Source organism: Triticum dicoccoides, chromosome 4A (genome assembly GCF_002162155.2).
Source record: "Triticum dicoccoides isolate Atlit2015 ecotype Zavitan chromosome 4A, WEW_v2.0, whole genome shotgun sequence".
Classification (NCBI taxonomy): Eukaryota; Viridiplantae; Streptophyta; class Magnoliopsida; order Poales; family Poaceae; genus Triticum; species Triticum dicoccoides.
The window spans coordinates 721106880-721124180 of NC_041386.1; the positions used below are offsets into that span (position 1 = coordinate 721106880).

Here is a 17301-nt window from a genome sequence, read left to right on the forward strand (position 1 = left end):
CGCTCAAATTTGTGCTTCATTTGGAAGGCCGGCATTTTGTTTTCAATTTGTTTAATTAGTAAATATGATGTCATATTTACCACAACATGGCCATGAATCACATCTGACGTGCATTGCTGTTCCAACCAAATTCATTAAGTCTAAGTTTGTTGCTCCGTGGTAATGCACAGACATTTGGCAAGTATGATTGAAAGGTGATCATATACGAAATGACATAGAATTTTTTTTATGTAGATCAAACCTTCACAAAATTAATCTCGGGTTTCAAGTTATGATATTTTTCACTTTCAGAAGTAAGAATTAAATGGTGTATGCAGTAAATAAATGTTGCCTGCGATATGTATCCCAGTCTTATTTTATAATACCATTTAGTTCTCGATTAAAATTGGAGGACATTAATTACAAAGTTATGGGATATGTGTTTCTGTTCCACTATAAAAGCACCATCAAAGTGAATATTTGCATCAAACCATAGGACGCATAAACAAGAGTGCAAAAAGCAAGAGAAGACTTGCTAAGGCGCCATGGTGCCTACCAAGAGGAACGCATGGGTCGTATGCTTGCTAGTGCTTGTGGTCACGGCCACAACTCTGCCCTTGTCGGCTGCAAAAGGTAACTGTCATTTTTTTCTAAGATCTAACTGTCCTCTTTTTTGGCTTGACAATCCATAGATACTACTCTGTTTGCAACTTAATATAATACGTTGTTTGATACTATGACAGTGCCAAAAATGTCGTATATGAAGTAATACAGAGAGTATCTTTTGTTTCTACAGTCCATGTACATAGAACCATATAGTGGAATTTGACTGTTGAACCACTTTTTGCAGGGCAGAAGAGGTGCTATGATATGCCAGATTGCTATGATCAGCGTTGCTGTGAATATTGTGTTGCAGCCGGTCTCGGCGAGACAGGACACTGTAGAAATTTTGTAGAATGTTGTTGTAATGTTTAGAAGATAGCTCAAGATGCTTATTCTGCCAGAATATGTACTGGTGAGATGGTAATATTTGATATTAAATAAGTTTGTTAAATAATGCATCTGGATGGATGTGATCAAAAATGGTCGATAATTCGATTTGATATATACTCTCCCCGTCCGGAATTAGTTGAATCTCAAACAGATGTATGTAGATGTATTTCAGTGCTACGTACATTCATTTCAGCGTCAACTAATTTCGGACGGAGGAAGTAACATTTAACTCAGTGACTCATGCGTTCCAGAAAAAAAAATAGCACCAACCGTGTGTGCTGCTTGGGCATCTCCAACGGCGACCCAGAAATTTTCTCCCGCATCCATCCGCGGACAGGGGCCATTACACGGACACGGATGCAGGAGGACGTCATCCAACGCATATATTGCAAACACTATTCGAACCAAACAGGTGAAATTCGTTCAAACACAATGGAATTCTCATAAAACCGGGCGAAGTTCATTCAAACGCTGTGGATTTTCATTAGATTTCATATAAACATGACAGAATTCATTACCTTTGGACATAGTTAAAGCGGTGCTCGTCCGACTCTAGAGATATAATACCTAAACTAAAAGACCGCCCGTGCCCGTTCCCCATCTCCGGCCATGAGCCCCCAAAAAAGAAGCTTCGCCTTCTCCAACTGCGCTTCCGGAGCCCCGGAACCTGAAGTTGTCCGCCACCACATCGCCACCAAGCGACTAATAGGCCGACAATGCTCAGCCTACCAAACATTGTATTGACGGGAGGGAAGGAGCGGTGGCCTTCTCGGGACCCGAGCAGCGGCGACCTACCATGCGCTACTGTTCCTCTTCTTCACGGCGGTGACGCGGATGTGCCTGCTTCATGGCCGTGGTGGTGGGGCATGGCCTCGGCGTCGCCGGAGATGTCCACCTTCTCGTCGGTCTTGCCCCATAGCTCGCCCGCCGCCTCGTCGAACTCCATATATGCGGCTGCTAGTTCCGCCTAACGCTGACGGTAGCGCCTGAGGGCGAGGCAGATCTCGCGGGCAGAGTGGTTGTAGTGGAGCAGCGCCTGCTGCCGGCGGCGATCTGTTCCTCCGCTTGTAGTTGCTCCTGGAGGAGTTGGTACTTGTAGGCAGCGTGGGCCTACGACTCCCGTAACTGCCCCTCCCGCACCATGTCCATGTAATGGGCACGGGCCTTGCCGATGGTCATGGTGATATGTAACGATGAGGGTAGCCCGAAAGATGAGGCTGGCACAGATGAGGATGGTAGCTCCGGCTCGTCTTCGTCTGCGTCCTCCATTGGAATGTCGCTATCCTCTGTCTGCCTACCGGCCAGACAACCGGCAGAAATGGCCGCCATGTCCTTATTCTGGTCTGGCGTTAGCCCATCCCAATGAACTTTGGCGGAGGACCATGCCCATGTATTGGGCAAGGGCCCTGCCGATGGTCATTGTGCAATGCACCAGCGGTTGGCACGGAAGAGGAGGCTGACAAGGATGAGGAGGTGGCGCCGGCTCGTCGTCATCCGCGTCCTCCATTGGGACGTCGTCGTCCTCTGTCCGCCTGCCGACAGCAATGACGGCCATCTCCTTGTTCTGGTTTGGTGTCAGTCGGTCCCAGAGAACTTTGGAGTGGGAGGAATCCATGGTGAGAGTGATGTGGAGAGGGATCGGAGGCGCATGACTGCGATTATTTTCGGGGTAGCAGTTTATATAGCAATGATGGGTGGCAAAGGGACAAATGGGTGATGCCGAAGTAGCCGCCTCGGCAATCGCATGTCATTAATATGGACCGCTGACACATGGACGGACGGCCATCGTGTCATTTGAATGCGGAGCAGTCCCGAGCACCGGGAAGCGGCCTGGGCGGTGCTCTCTTCGGCCAGCCCACTGCTTTATTGCCGACATCAGTGAGCGGTCGCGTACGCTCTGGCCCGGCATGAAGGCGGGCACTAACGCTTTGGGGTGGCGCTGGCAATTTTGGGCGGGATGCGTGCTCTCGCAAGGGAGGGGGTTTTGGTGGGCCAGGGTGATCAGGCGCACGCGTGGCAGCGGTCTAGACGCCCACAAAGCCCCACGTTTGTCTCCAGTTTGCCGGAGAAAACACGTCTGGACCATCCAGCGGACCGATACAGGACCGCGTTGGATGACTGCCGCGGTCCGTACAATACGGTCCAGACGTATGCGGGCAGTTTGTGGGTCTCGGTTGCAGATGCCCTTAGATGAACTAGAAAGCTTCTGTTATGTTTATCTGATTTGATAGCTGACCAAGGAAGAAAAGTATTGTTAAATTATACTCATTTCCTGTCAATAGATGAAAGCTAGAAAGCACTGCTTGGATGCCTGACTTGAAGTCTGAATATGTCTTGAGACCGATATAGTTCTTATAGCCTCAAAGAACTCGTGAAAAAGAGTTGGAAGCAATACCGAAAAGCTTCACCCGCAGGCTTAGGTTTCAGGTGGCCAAGTAAAACTATGCTGCACAAGACCGTCAATTCAATGCTATGTCCATTCTTCATTTCTGGCAAAGTGGAACCTGAAATGCAAGGTATAGCTGTGGCACGCCTATGTCTCGCTCACAGCTAGACAGATGGCTGCCTTGTCTGAGCACGAGACTGAGTCGGCACAGTGTCACAGGCCTCAAATCGTTCTTTTTTTACACTGCTTTTTCTGAAAAAAATCCATTTGTATTTCCTTTTATTATTTTTATAATTCCAGATATTCAAAAAATACTTATATTATTTAAACACCTTACATAATTTTAAAATGTTAAAATTTTATAGAAAAGTTTCTGTGATGTATACGGAAAATGTATACAAAACAAAATGCAATGCGTATGATAAAGTGGGCATCAAAATTATATTTGGAAAATTTTAATACTGAATTTAAAAAATATTAAACATGTATTAAAAAATTACTTAGTGGAGACGATAAATCTACAACGTTTATAAAAGAAATAGACAATACAACATGTACTTTTAGAGGAAGAAGATTCTTCAAAGGATGGCCGCTAGGGTCTGGCGGAAAAAGGGCGAAGCCCAGCCGCCGCTACCACGCACGCCCTTCGCCGGCGTGAACGGCGATAGCCTCGCACGGGGAACCCACCTCCGGAGCGCGCATGTTGCGGCCCCGTCCGCCTCTGCGGCATCGTCCGCCCGTGCGGCCCCGTCCGCCAGATCTGGGATATTGAGCAGCTCCTTGCAGGAATCCCTTGCGAGCGGAAGGAGGAACTACAAAACGATTGGGAGTGGCCATGCAAAAGTAGCAGAATCGGGAGGGGATCACAGTAGTACTCTTGGTCATGCAGGTACACAGTTCGACCCTGGTGGTTGTATCAGGAATCCTACTGCTATTCTGTCGCCGTTATTACAAAGAACAGCAACGACAGGAGATACAGTCTGCTTGGCGTGGAATTGCCGAGGAATTGGGGGCTCCAAGACAGTCCGCGACCTGGTGTCCCTAAATCAAGTACATCATCCTAGTCTTATATTCCTTTGTGAAACTAGACAAGATAAAGAGAAAGTTAGGCGTTTGAGAAATCGGCTAGGCCTGAGAGGCTTTGCAGGAATAAGCAGTGCAGGGTTCAGTGGAGGGCTGGCACTCTTCTCGGATGAGCACTTGTATGTGGAAATAAAAGATCTCAATGAACGGTACATTGATACATATGTGGGATCGTCTCCAGACGCTGTGACATAGAGATTAACTTGTGTGTATGGAGAGCCAAAGGCAGAAAATAGACATCTCATGTGGGACACATTGAGGCAGTTGAAATCCAAGTCAGATTTGCCATGGACCGTCATGCATGGGTGACTTCAACGAAGCACTATGGCAATTTGAGCACTTTTCCTTTACCACTCGAGCTGAATGGCAAATGGTGGCCTTCCGTGATGCCCTTGACGATTGCAAACTTGTTGATTTGGGCTTTAAAGGAGTTCCCTTCACTTATGATAATAAAAGGGGAGGTAGGAAGAATGTCAAGGTGAGGCTCGATCGTGTCGTGGCTGATGCAGGTTGGCGAGATACTTTCCCTGATGCCTCGGTCGAACACATTATTTCCTCATGTTCTGACCATTGTGCACTGCTGGTCCGTCTTCAAGCTGAGAAATTGCCACAGAATAAGAGACGATGCTGGCAGTATGAACTCTTTTGGGAAAGGGCGTCTGATTTGCCAGAAATTATTGAACAGGCTTGGGCTTCAGCTGGTGATAAGAGCGACCTGGACGCTATCCAGGATTGCCTAGGAAGTGTGATGAAATCGTTGCAAGCTTGGAGCAGTCGCAAGTTTGGTAACATACTTCGCGAGCTTGAATCAGTACGTTCTGAATTGAATAGTTTGCTGCTGCATGCAGCTGATAGTAAAGAGGTGAGGAAGCTTTCGGACAAGCTGAATGAACTCTTATATAAAGAGGAAATGCTTTGGTTGCAGCGCTCTAGAGTTAGTTGGCTAAAAGAGGGGGACCGTAATACAAATTTTTTCCATCGGAAAGCAATGTGGCGTGCAAAAAAGAACAAAATCATGAAACTTCAGAAGGATGATGGCAGCTGGGTATCCTCACAGGCTGAGCTCGAAGGGATGGCCACACAATTCTTTCAGAACCTCTTCTCTCAGGACCCCAATCTGAACCCATGTGATATCGTCAATTTGTTTGAAAAAAAGGTCTCTGAAGATATGAATGGAGCCCTATGTAAGGAGTTCTCTGACAAAGAAATATCAGATGCTCTCTTTGAGATTGGGCCATTGAAGGCTCCAGGTACAGACGGCTTCCCGGCCAGGTTTTATCAAAGGAATTGGGGGACTATAAAAATGGAAGTTATTGCAGCAGTCAAGCTATTCTTTGCTACAGGTAATATGCCAGCCAATATTAATCATACCGCAATTGTTCTCATCCCTAAAGTGGATCAACCATCGAACTTGCGCGAGTTCCGGCCTATCAGTTTGTGCACTGTACTTTACAAGGTGATTGCAAAATGCTTAGCAAACAGACTAAGGCCCATTCTTGATGATATCATTTCGGTGAACCAAAGTGCGTTCGTCCCTGGAAGGCTAATTACAGACAATGCCCTCGTGGCCTTTGAGTGCTTTCACTTCATTGAACAGAACACAAACCCAGGGAAGAACTTCTGTGCATACAAAATTGACTTGTCAAAAGCTTATGATCAAGTGGACTGGGGTTTCCTTGAGAAGGCGATAAAAGGCTTAGGTTTCTCTCACCGGTGGATCGACTAGATCATGTCATGTTTGACCACGGTGAGCTACTCTGTCAAATTCAATGGAACCTTGCTGGATTCGTTTACCCCGTCACGTGGCCTCCGCCAAGGCGATCCCTTGTCGCCTTTCCTGTTTTTATTAGTTGCAGACGGGCTCTCAGCATTACTTCAGAAAGAGATCAATGACAAGCAGATTGAGCCTCTAAGGATATGTCGTAGAGCCCCTGGTATCTCACATTTGTTATTCACGGACGATACAATGCTCTTTTTTAAAGCAGAAACTGAGCAAGCTCTGCCAGTGCAGCATGTCATCAACACGTATGCGCAAGGTACCGGACAGTTGGTCAATACTGATAAATGCTCTTTGATGTTTGGGAAGGCTTGCCCAAATGTGGTACAAGAGGAAATCAAGCATGTGCTACAAGTTACACAAGTGGAGTTTGAGCCTAAATACTTGGGTCTCCCTACCCCAGAGGGTCGTATGACCAGAGGGAAGTTTCAAAGCATTCAAGAAAAGTTATTAAAAAGAATGGTTCAGTGAGGAGAGTACTCTAGTGGCGGCAAAGAAATTCTCATCAAAGCGGTCGCGCAATCCTTGCCAACCTTTTTGATGGGTGTTTTTAAACTACCTGCAGGGCTCTGTGAAGATCTTATGAAAATGATAAGAGAGTTTTGATGGTGTTCTAGTAAGAATCAGTGGCGCACACACTGGATTTCCTGGGATTGCATGATCAGACCAAAGACATGCGGAGGCATGGGCTTCCGGGACTTGCAGATTTTCAATCAGGCTCTTTTGGCTAAGCAGGCATGGAAATTATTAGAAAAACCCGATAGTCTTTGTGCCCAAGTGCTCAGGGCTAAGTACTAACCAAATGGGCCACTGGTAGACACAGTTTTTACGGGTAATGCATCCTCCACTTGGAAAGCTATTGAATACGGCCTCGAACTGCTGAAGAAAGGAATTATATGGCGTATAGGTAACGGTGCAAAGGTCCGGATATGGAGAGACCCATGGATTCCCCGTGGCACTTCATGTCGACCCATTACCCCTAGAAGACGTTGCCGCCTCAAATGGGTTGCTGAACTATTAACCACTGATGGAACATGGAACAGAGGGCTGGTACAACACTATTTTTATCAAGTTGACATTGACGTGATCATGAAAATCAAACCCTCACAACGGCTGGAGTCTGACTTTGTGGCATGGTTTCCTGATAACCGCGGCTTGTTCTCCGTGAAGAGTGCATACTCTCTTGGTTTACAGGAGAAAATGTTTGAAAATGATCTTAGAGCATCCAGCGCTCGTCCGGATGGCCGGCGCCCTGTCTGGGACTTGATTTGGAAGAGTCAAGCACCGCCAAAAGTACATATATTTGCGTGGAAAGCTGCACATGAATCTCTAGCTACAGAAGCTACAAAAAAATTGAAACACATGCAATCTGTTCAGGCTTGCACCATATGTGGACATGACACGGAGGATGCTCATCATGCCCTCATTCGCTGCCCCCATGCAGTCGGCCTCTGGAATGCTATGAGACAAGTTTGGGACCTCCCCAATGAGGCCGGCCTTCAAGATACTGAGCCGGAGTGGATCTTTCGTCTCCTTGAGAAACGGACTGATCCCCAACGACTCTTCATTATGATGATCCTATGGCGGGCTTGGCATGTTCGCAATGAAGTAACCCACCATAAACCAGCTGTTTCAATCGAGGCCTCTCGGCGCTTCCTTGCTAGCTATGTGTCATCGCTATTGTCGTTGGAACAATACCCTGATGCGGACCCGACCAAAGGTAAAAAGGTGGTGGATTATTTTGGTGAGCCCATATGGAAGCAGAAGCCCATACCACATGTGGAACGTTGGACACCGCCAGCGCCTGGCCGCACAAAACTCAACGTCGATGGGTCCTTTTTGCTCACAGATGGTACCGTTGGTGCAGGGATGCTTCTCCGTGATCACACTGGGGCTGTGGTGCTTGCTGCAATCAGAGGTTTTGGGAACTGCATAGACGCGCTGGAGGCCGAGTTGGCAGCAATTCATGAAGGTATTATTTTGGCCCTCAATTGGACTAAACTGGACATTGTGGTGGAGACCGATTGTGCCGAAGCTGTACAAATGATCTCAGCATCTGGGCAAGATCGATCAGCACATACTCATAGAGTAATGGAGATCAGATCGCTACTGGCTCAAGAAAGGAGGATCCATATAATCAAGATCAGGCGTAATGTAAACATAGCTAGTCATACTCTTGCTCAAATGGGACGAACGCAACAGCGGACTGCGTGCTGGTTGCGCACGCCTCCTGACGAGATTGCGAGTATTGTTGCTGCTGATTGTAATCATATTATCTGATAAATGAAACTCCCTTTCCCGCAAAAAAAAAACATGTACTTTTAGAGAATATTGTTTTTGCATTTAAACTATTAAAACATGTATGCCAAAATGTACTTGATATACAAAAATGTACATTCTGTGAAAACGTGGCACTCAAAAAATATATTTTTTGAAAAATAATAATCATGTATTCAGAAAATATTAACAGTGTATAAAAGTTTTGTTTTAACTGTGTACAAAAATGTACACTGTGTATGAAAAATACGAATACAAAAATACACATTATAATAATATAATAATGTATGTTAAAAATGTGTAAAATGTATAATTCATATAAAAAACTAGACATGGAAACAATATATTTGAAAAATATGTTAATAAGATATTTAAAAAATGTTTGACGTGTATAAAATGTGTTTCAAATGTATACGAAAAATGTGTCATGTTTTTCAAAAAAAAGTGTAAAATGTGTATAAAAAATATTCCTGATGTATACGAAAGATATAACTTGTACTCCCTCCGTTCCTAAATATAAGTATGTGGAGAGATTCCACTATGAACCACATACAGATGTATGTAGATGCATTTTAGAGTGTAGATTCACTCATTTTGCTCAATATGTAATCCATAGTGAAATCTCTACAAAGACTTATATTTAGGAACGAAAGGAGTATGTGATAAAAATGTGTATTACCATTAAAAAAATATTAACCATGGATTTGAAAAAATGTTGCCCATGTGTTTATAAAAGTGTTCAAAACACGTATTTAAGAAAAATGTGCATTATGTATTTAGAAAAATTCAACATGTATCAACAAAACGATTCCTATCTACACTACATCGTGTACTAAAAAAAAGAAGATATGTGGTGAACAAAGACGTGACCGATCAAACCGATAGAGAAACAAAAACAAATGAAGGAAACTAAGGACTCGGGGAGAAAGCCCATTTCAAGGAAACCTATTCCAAGGATGTCGAAAAAGGAAAAATAAAACCGAAAAGGAAAAAATAGAAGAAAGCCAATGCAAAAGAATGGAAAAGTGAAAATAAAGAAAGAAACAAAGAAAAACAAAAATAAATAATAACCTTAATACTTGGTGGAAAAATAATAACCTCGGTGATGCCCCGCACGTTGTTGCGCGAACCTTGTTAAAAGGATGTATGGATAAGTGGTAGAAGACTAAAATTAATGCAAAAGCAAATATAACATGACTTAATTCCCCAAAAAAGTCATGCATGAGATGTTTTGTTTTGCATGGAGAGATTAAAGGAAAAAAAGTAACTTATGACTACATAGACTCTTTTTTTGAGGGAGAACGCTATGCATGACTTGATGATGCGGCATTGTTGCATGGAGAGGAAAAATGAGATAGTATGGGTTCTACCTATATATTTAGAAATAGGACAATGCACGTGCATTGCCACGGAACAATAAAGATAAACACACTGATCAATATTGTGTGCCCTCTCCTTCTTAGTATCATCATCATCACTCTTGTTTTTTTGTTTTTGTCCTAAAGCTGTAGAGAAAAACAAAACCTAACATGAGTTGATCACCCCTCAAATGTTCTTTTCCTTGCAATTTGCCTGTATTAGAACACAACAATTATCAGATTAGAAGAACCATGAAACTAATGAGACATGGCAAATTGAGTTGAAGAACAAGGATCAGGCCAACCCTCTCCTTAGTATCATCATCATCACTCTTGTTTTTTTTGTTTTTGTCCAAAAGTTGTAGAGAAAAACAAAACCTACATGAGTTGATCACCCTCAAACATTCTTTTCGTCGCAATTTGCCTATATTAGAACTCACCAATTATCAGATTAGAAGAACCATGTGTCGGTGTACCAAAGTAGGAGCACTCCTTTGTACCCCTTACTTGTGCACGGGCAGTCTGAGTCACGCCCACGGCCACACTTAGCAGGGCAAAGAGAAGAGTCAAAGCCACAAGATGGTCAAAACAACACCAAGACCAAGAACACAAAAGCCAAAAGGGCGAGGTGGACTCCCCCGGCAAGACCCTTGCCGGGGCAGCCTCCGCAGCTCCGGCAGGAGCCTTGCCAGGGCAACTTGCCCGCCAGCAGAGTGCGCCGCCCTTGAGCCTCAAGGGTTCCAACACCACCAACCATATTGGAACCAAAGCTCGGGAGGCGCCTCCGTGGTGGCATGCAGATCTTTGTGAAGACAAGGATCAGAAGACGACGAGCCTCAGCAAGACCCTTGTCGAACGCATCCACAAGACCTCCGGCAAGATCCTTGCCGGGGACGACCACAGTGCCACGGCAAGACCCTTGCCGGGGCCCCGACAAGGCTCTTGCCGAGGACATTCGCGGGGCCGCAGCCAGACCCGTGCCCGCCAAGGCTCCACCACCGCTCCCATGCACACCGCTGGCCTGGACGCGTGTCGAACTGAGGTGGGGCAGCGACGGACGGGACGGGGGCTGGTTTCCGTCCCCGATAAAGTGAGGACACCTAAGGGGCGCATTAAATGCGTCTTGTCCCGTAATGGCTAGCGATAAGCTTAGCCACTGTACACCGATGCCACCTCCTGTGTGCCACTGTGGCGATCCCCTTGACTATAAAAGGAGGGCTGAAGCATGCTGGAGGGGGATTCGGACCCCTTGACAAGTTATTCATCGTAGCTAGCTCAAGAACTCCAAGAACACTCAAATAGACACTAAAGCAGGACTAGGATATTACGCATTCTCGCGGCCCGAACATGGGTAAACTATCCGTGTGCTTGAACTGGCTGTCGATCCCGCTCTTCTTTCGACCCCGCGCCCTGCGACCGTAGTAGGGATCCCAGTTGATCCCATACGTGTCATTTCCACCGACACCATGCAACTAAATAATGAGCCATGGCAAATTGATTTGAAGAACAAGGAACATGCTGACCTCAAAGGAACATGGACCAAACTCAATTGTTCTACCTTTCCTGTGGTCCTCCTTGGTTGGTCATGATGGTCCTCTCCAAGTCCTTAGTCACTTGCAAGCTGCTGCAAAATGAATTTTATATCAAGAGGTGCATTTTTGTTCTTTTTTTATTTGCAGGACAAGTAGACATTTGTAGGTTGTTTCTATTTGCAACAACAGTTCCTATTGCCTAATGAAAGCTACAAGAAGGGCGTTGTCCACACAGAACAATCATATTCAAGATCAAATTGAGCCAGCAAATAATAATATGAAATTACAATTTTTCACAAAGAAAGGGTTGGATCTTATAGGAGCATATCCATTTTTTTACCGGAAGAACATATCGGGTATTGCCACAAAAAAACGAAAATAGCTTCTAGTTTAAACATGACAGCTGTTGTGACATCTAAACTGCTGCAACTTCCTTCTATTTGGTGTCTTGGGTATGAGTAAGAAAAAATTTTGGTCTGAAAAGACATAAGGTAAATGAGAGCAAAAAATAGAGTAATATCAAAATTGCATGCACACTTATACATATGATGAAATAAGACTGAAGAAGAAATATGTCCTTTAATCGTATGTATCTGTGCATACAGCCATTTCACTAAACGTGTACTGATCCGTTCTTCAAAATTGTCTACAATGAATTCACTACTCATCTGAATGGATTTTTTTCTTTGTCTCTGCAGAGGGAATTAATAACTCATAAATTAGACATTGAGCATGTGTAGTAACATGGGGGTTTGTCAGGACACCAATGCATGGGAGGATTCTGCGACACACTTTCCACGGGAAGTGTTTGATCTTCCCTGGAACTTTCAGCGTCCAAATGTCAGCCCAAGATTGATTTGAATTCATACTTCCTTTACCATCATTTGCATGTAAACATTGTCCAAACTTTAGTTCCCACTCTCTATGATATGCTGATTTAATAGAAAAGTTACCTGACTTCGTGTAGTGCCGCACCAGAAAATCATCTAGTCCTTGATCATTCAGCGGAATTTGGAGAAGTCATGGCAGACATGTCATGAACAAGTACACCAATAACTGCTTTCAAGGGTGTAAGACTAGGGAGGAAGCAGAGGATGATTACTCTAAGTTTGTGCTCACATTGAATAGCAAAATAGGCGAGGGTGCAAGTCAGGACCGGGTTGAGTTGGCTTAAGAATTTGATGATCTTTGTCGAGTTCGTCGTCATCGTGGCGGTGTTGTTATCCTGTGCTAGGTTAGTACATGGGGCCATAATGTTCCAAAATATGGACCTAAATCATTAATGCTAGAGCAGCACCATTGTTCGAAAAAAATATTTTCTACAATGCTAACAAAAATAATTGCAGGCGCTCCGGCAAAGCATAGAGGCTGTGACGAAGCATGGGCCTCCTTACCCCCATGAGCTCACACCGACGGATATGATCTTTTGCTCCAAGAGGTTTTGTCGGTGAACCACTTGTGAACTTCCTGTATGCTACTTATATCTTTAAGTCCAAGATGAACAAAACAAAGAGATATTCATTGGCGTGTGTGGTGACTTCGTCAATCTGAAGTCGATAAATCGACTCAATTTCCGGTACTATAGGGGTAGGGTGCAGTGGCGGCTCCAGGTTTGCAACCGAGTATTCATGTGTATTCATTTTGCCAAAATTATTGTTCTTTTTTGAAAATTGTCACTGTTTTGCTAAAATCATGGGTATTCACATGAAGACCCAAGAATACCCCATAGCGCAGCCCCTGGTAGGGTGCACACGCGTGTGTTCATAGGAGTGAGCGTACGTTTGAACGTCTGCCTGTACTGTGTTTAAAAAAAATAGGTACAAGATAGTTTCTTTAGAAAAAAAGATATTACAAGATATGATCATGGAAAAAGCGGAGAGGGAATCAATGTCAATTAATTCTAGATATGTGGACTAGTATATCTCACTCTTACTTTGGAATGTCAATTAACCGTCGCCGGAAAGAAATTATACTCATTATTGTGATAGATACCAATCTGTGCACCTGTCACACGTAGACTATATAAACACTAGCAAAGAGAATATCTGCATCAAGCCACAAAACATACAAGAAGATTGTAAAAGGAAGAAAAAGGCTATCTAACACGCCATGGAAATCGCCAAGAGGAACCTTACGAGGGCTGCATGCTTGGCGGTTCTTGTGGCCATGGCCGCAATCTTGTTGTCCTCTTCCACCGCACAAGCAGGTTGGTGTCTTTTTTTTTTCAATTCCTCATTGCATACATAGTAAATTTTGTTCATCCAGTGCGTTTGTATCATGAACCATACACAAAAAAACTGACACTCTTGGCCGCCTTTTGAAGATCAGTGCATGGTGGCGCCGGAATGCTCGGGTCCCTACCCGGAGGTGCTATGCCCTGAGCTATGCGCTCGTTATGGTTTCAACAAAGATGGGTACTGCAAAGAATCACAATACTGCTGTTGTCGCGGTGCCAAATTAGCCCAGCCAGTCCTCGCGAATCCTAGTGTAAATTCATAGGAGGGGAACTCTAGATGCTGATGCGCCACAGTATGTACCCGCGAGAAGAGGAAACTTGATATGAAATAAGTTTTTATCAGTTGATTCATCTGGATGGATGTGGTCGAAATTAATGGTCATTAGTTTAGTATGCCACCAATGGATGGGATGAAATTAACATGCAGTAGATCGATTTGGTAAAACATTTTATTCCTCGGAACAAAATTTTATGCCACCAATCGTGTGTGTCCCAGATGAACTAGAAAGCATCCGCTACTCTTGAAGAACTTGCTCCCTTAATCTTGTTTTAACTTGGCTCCTTTCAAGCGACCGACCTCACACGATTCAAAATAAAAAACAACCTGCCTCGCTGCCTCGCGATCATCTCGGTAGATAGGTTGTCTTTCTTCAAAAGAAGAAAAGTCCGCCTTGCAAATGTGTCGCTGAAAACAAATTTGTTGTATTGTTTTACATGCTGCAGTCAGTGCGATAGATAATCTCGTCTTCTGGCCGACCTCGTGCGAATCTCTTCTCAGTCTTCAGCGCCCTTGATTTAAGTGTTGGAAATAGAGCAATGCAGGAATACAATTACCTAAATCTGAATTTACCGAAAAAGGGCTTTCCCGTTTTGTATTCCAAAGCAAACCACCATTGTACACATCGCAATGCTGGGACGATCAACACATTAAGCCCAAAAGAAAAAGAAGAAACAAATGCCAGCAACTTGACAAAGCGCGGAAGACCCGCGACCGCTGCGCCCTCCGGAAAGAAACCACACAGCCCGAAGCTCCTATCTACAGCGTACTAAGCAACACCTCGAAGAAGGGATGCGACGCGGACGACGCTACTCCCCGAACCATGTCCTAGGATTTCCCCCAATACGCGGAGGGAGGTGGAGGATGGCTACTACCGACACCCTCTCATACCGGAGAGCCACCCGGAGGGGAAGGTCAGGGAGGCGCCGCCACCAGCGTCCCCAGGGCCAGGCCGGCAGCGGGCGCCAGCGACGGCGGCGGGGAGGAAGGGGAGAGGGGGGCTGGAGGAGGAGGAGGTCGCCTGCGGGGGCGACGCGGTTGCAAGAGGAGAGAGAAATCAGAGTTTTTACTTGGCGTGTTCTTTGATCTATCAACGGTGATGGTAATAAAATACCATGAATAGTGTTTATTTACGTGCCAAGCTATTCCTAGTTCCCTACATATATTTACAAGTTATGGACAGCACTAGATTTTTCATGTACTTTTCTTCCCCTTTATAAAGTATCACAATTCCTTAGAAACACACTCATCTGCAAAGACAAAATTCCATTCAAAATTTTGGGATGCCGAAGTCTCCTTCCTCCTGCATATACTGACGGTCCGCCATTAGCATAGCTCGATGCCTTCTCTAGGCCTCCGCCTCGGTGGAGGAAACTTCTCAACAGCTTTTAGCAGCAGTCGCATGAAGTCGTCGATGCAGACCAGTATATGCTGGCGGCCGCAATCTGCGAAACAAATCACCGCCTCAAAGAAGAATATGCCGATAAAGCCTGTAGAAACTCTGAAGATAATGAACGCCGGTTGTATTCAGATGGATCCATCGGAAACCTGAATCGACCAGATCCCGAAAGATCCATCGGATACACAACTTTACACGCTCTCCGCCAGTGATAAACACACCAACGAAATGGGGAAACACCGGGAAGAACATTATTCCCTGAGGGGGATAGCGTTGCCGCCTCATCGCCCAAACCAAACTTGAAGACTCCCCATAAATATTTTGAAAAAAAAAGTCACCCATGCCTTGCAGGACAGGTCTGGGTCTGATGTCAACCTTGTCACCGTGCGGAACAATGCACCGACTACCTCTCCTCCGTGAGCTAACTAAGCCATGCCACCGTCAAGCATCACATGTCAATCACTACAGCCTTACCACGCAACATCGTCATTGTAATGCACCAGCCCACCAGCTCCTTCATAATGGGCTCCTAGTGAGTTGCAGCCTCCAGCCACCGCCGCCCCCCGCGGTCTTTACCTGGTGGCTAACCCTGGTGGCGGCGAGAGGGATCAAATCATGGGGAGGCGGCTAGAGTTGGTTTCCTATGCCTTTCTCACGCCTTTCTATCTTTTTCAGGAAGGAAAATTATTTATGCGAACAACTAAAATTTCATGAACAAAAAAATATGGACAATTTTTTTAATGGCATGATTTTTTTTACAAATTATACGAACAAAACATGACATTTTCATGAACAAACTTAATAAGGATTAGACTAGCGGGACAGCATTATGTTTTTAGCAATATTTTAAATAGCGCGCTACAAAATATAGCGAGACCCTTCTCTAAATGCTACACAAGTTATAGCGCGCTAATAGCGTGCTATATTTCAAAACAGCGTTTGCAAAAAAAATCAAATATATCTAGAAATAAAGTATTTAAGTAACTAAATTTTTCATAGGAGCAAGCAATATATGCATAAGGGCCAAATCCAGCATATAAAAAGGAGTGAGAAAGGGATGAGAGGTGAGAACTAGGGTTAGCCGGTTAGGTCTCGTGGGAGAATCTAATAAAAGGAGTGAGAAAGCTAGTGGTCGTGGGTTGGTTTTGACCTGCTGGGCCTGCTGGACTGTGCTTATTTCAGTTTTGCATGGTCTATACATTGTAACGTTACAACGTTACAACGTTATAGCGTGTGTAGCGCGCTAATTACGTAATTAGCGCCGTAGCGTCTGATTTTGCCAAAACGTAACGTCTCCCTTCTAAATATGCTATAACCGCGTTATAACGGCGAAATAGCGTGCTATTTAAAATATTGGTTGTTAGAGACAGATATGTACACCTCATTTCCCCTACCCACATGCACATGCATGTATTTACTAGATGACAAAATCTAATGTCATACTAGATTCTCCACATTTTGAAAACTCAAAATGTTTTGTAATTCAAACTATCGGTCCAATTCAATATCCATTTTTTACCATTAAAGCCGCCGTGACGAGACTTTTAAAACTAGAATCTATGTTATTATGTTTCGATGACCTATTTTGGGTCTGAAGTTATCAGGTCTGTGGTACTTCAATTATAATCCCCGCGAAATGCAAGTTACCACTTTTTTACATAAAAGTTAACAGGGAATTTTTCAAGAACTTTTTTCTGAGTGAAAGTTACCATTATGCTGTATGTAAGTTATCAGGTCTACGGTAAGTAAATACAATGCTATTCACATAAAAGTTACCGGGCTATTTTTCTTCAACTTTTTTCTCCTGGTAAAAAATACGACAGTGTTGCTTGTATGTTATCAGGTTTGCGGTGCCTAAACTACAATGTTATTTACACAGAAAATACTGCTATGCTTTAACACAAAAAAAAAGAACTCCTGTGTCAAAGTTACCATGGTGTTTATACGGAAGTTATCAGGTCTATATTGCGTGAATGTGATTTACACAGAACTTACCAGAGGTAT

The 17301-nt window shown here is 44.3% G+C and overlaps 1 long non-coding RNA gene across 1 annotated transcript; it reads left to right on the forward strand.

Annotated features, from left to right (window-relative positions):
* Window positions 1–484: 484 nt before the first annotated feature.
* Window positions 485–1080, forward strand: LOC119289884. Its single transcript, XR_005141640.1, has 2 exons — window positions 485–612; window positions 830–1080. It is a non-coding gene; the product is annotated as an uncharacterized LOC119289884 (long non-coding RNA).
* The last annotated feature ends 16221 nt before the right edge of the window (window positions 1081–17301 follow it).